This window comes from Stomoxys calcitrans, chromosome 4, assembly GCF_963082655.1.
Source record: "Stomoxys calcitrans chromosome 4, idStoCalc2.1, whole genome shotgun sequence".
Taxonomy (NCBI): domain Eukaryota; kingdom Metazoa; phylum Arthropoda; class Insecta; order Diptera; family Muscidae; genus Stomoxys; species Stomoxys calcitrans.
The window spans coordinates 33,214,739-33,216,785 of NC_081555.1; positions in this window are offsets into that span (position 1 = coordinate 33,214,739).

Here is a 2,047-nt window from a genome sequence, read left to right on the forward strand (position 1 = left end):
TAACTTAGCACAGTTGTTGGATATCGTAACAAAACACGTCGATCCAAATTTCATTCATATCGGATAAGAATTGCGCCCTCTAGAGGCTCAAGAACTCTAGACCCGAGATCGGTTTATATGGCAGCTATATCAGGTTATAGACTGTTTTAAACCATACTTGACACAGTTGTTGGATATCGTAACACGTCGTGCAAAATTTCATTCCAATCGGATAGGAATTGCGCCCTCTAGTGGCTCAAGAAGTCAAGAACCAAGATTGGTTTATATGGCAGCTATATCAGGCTATCATCCGATTTAAACCATACTTTTCACAGTTGTTGGAAGTCATAGCTAAACACGTCGTTCCAAATTTCATTCCTATCGGATAAGAATTGCACCCTCTAGAGGATCAAGAAGTCAAGACCCAAGATCGGTTTATATGGCAGCTATATCAAAACATGGACCGATATGGCCCGTTATAATCTCAACCGATCTACATTAATTCGAAGTATTTTTGCAAAATTTCAAGAGGCTAGCTTTCTCCTTCGAAATTTAGCGTGCTTTCGACAGACAGACGGACGGAAATGGCTAAATCGACATAAAATGTCACGACGATCAAGAATAAATATGCTTTATGGGATCTCAGACGAATATTTCGAGTAGTTACAAACAGAATAACGAAATTAGTATACCCCCATGCTATGATGGATGGTATAAAAATTGGTTAAAATTCAGATGCAGCTCAGCTACTTATCGTCCGATTTGTATTGGGTTGCCCAAAAAGTAATAGCGGATTTTTCATATAGTCGGCGTTGACAAATTTTTTCACAGCTTGTGACTCTGTAATTGCATTCTTTCTTCTGTCAGTTATCAGCTGTTACTTTTAGTTTGCTTTAGAAAAAAGTATTAAAAAAGTATATTTGATTAAAGTTCATTCTAAGTTTTATTAAAAATGCATTTACTTTCTTTTATAAAATCCGCAATTACTTTTTGGGCAACCCAATAGTTCTTACATATTTTTATTTGGCGCTCAAAACACAAATACGAATCCCTAATAACGACAATACCGATTATAAGATAATACGGCAGATGTAATATAATCTTCTCATGCCATATATGATGTTTGAAATTAATATCAAATGTATGGATTAACACGAGTTTAGCGTGATCAATGTTCATATAAATACCGACATCCACACCACAAACATTTATTATCGCATTGATAAACAAAAAATTTTAAAGTTTTTTCTTCTTTGCTTGGACATCGACATTCATTCGCATAAATATTTTTGCGAAATATTCAAAAAAGAGTTGGTTTTTGGTGGCCAACAGCCAACAGCAAGACACACGATTACAACAGTTCCAATACAAATGTGCATTGAAACCGCAACAGCAAAAGTGAATGGTAATATTTGGTTTCCTGTGAATATTCACAATTCTAATCCAAGTTATCAGCGTGCGGAAAGATGTTTTCAACATGGCCAACAAAGCCATATGAGAGCAAGATATTGCATTTACATTAAATCAGGAAGACATGCATGAACGCTGTCATCAGATATCTAATAAGAACAACTCGAATAGTTACCAAAAACCAAACATTATGAAATTCGTTTACAATTTTTGTGAAAGACAACAGCAAGAGCTTCTAACAATGGGTTAGAATGGTATAAAGTAACTTCCAGTTGATTGGAAAAAGATTGACTAGTTGCAGTGACGGCCAAACCGAAGGTAGGATACCCTAAAAATGTCTACTAGCCGAACAGGGCCCGCACCGCTGCGACTTCTTTAACTCTCTAATATCTTTAAGGGGCACTTCTCCCTGAATGTGAATATCTAATTCGTGCCATTGTGGCATATGTCCGCCTATGACGCTGAAAATCGGACGAGAATTGCGCCCTCTAGAGGCTCAAGAAATCAAGACCCAAGATCGGTTTATATGGCAGCTATATCAAACCATGAACCGATTTGAGCCATACCTAGTCACAGTTGTCGGAAGTGACACCAAAACACCTCGTGCAAAATTTCAGCCAAATCCGACGAGAATTGCGCCCTCTAGAGGTTCAAGAAG